Raw genomic sequence first — 245 nt, 5'->3', positions numbered from 1 at the left:
TTGCCCAGATTCTCCCTTCCCCTGTTCCCCCATCCTCTCCTCATCACTTTTGCCATGCACACCCTCCAACCTACCCCTAAGTCTCTCCCCATGCCTGCCCCTCAACCCGCACCCCTTACCTTTGCTGTGTGCCCCTGTTGAGCCCAGGCCCTGAAGCACCATTCCAGCCTGGCCCCATAGGAACAGCAAAGAGTGACACTTGAGCCAGCCTGAGATGAGGGGGAAGGCCCCCCCCATCTGGGCTG

The sequence above is a fragment of the Gavialis gangeticus genome, unplaced genomic scaffold (assembly GCF_001723915.1).
Source record: "Gavialis gangeticus isolate Ggan-Ray unplaced genomic scaffold, GavGan_comp1, whole genome shotgun sequence".
Lineage (NCBI taxonomy): Eukaryota > Metazoa > Chordata > Crocodylia > Gavialidae > Gavialis > Gavialis gangeticus.
Note: the sequence above shows the minus strand (reverse complement) of the source record.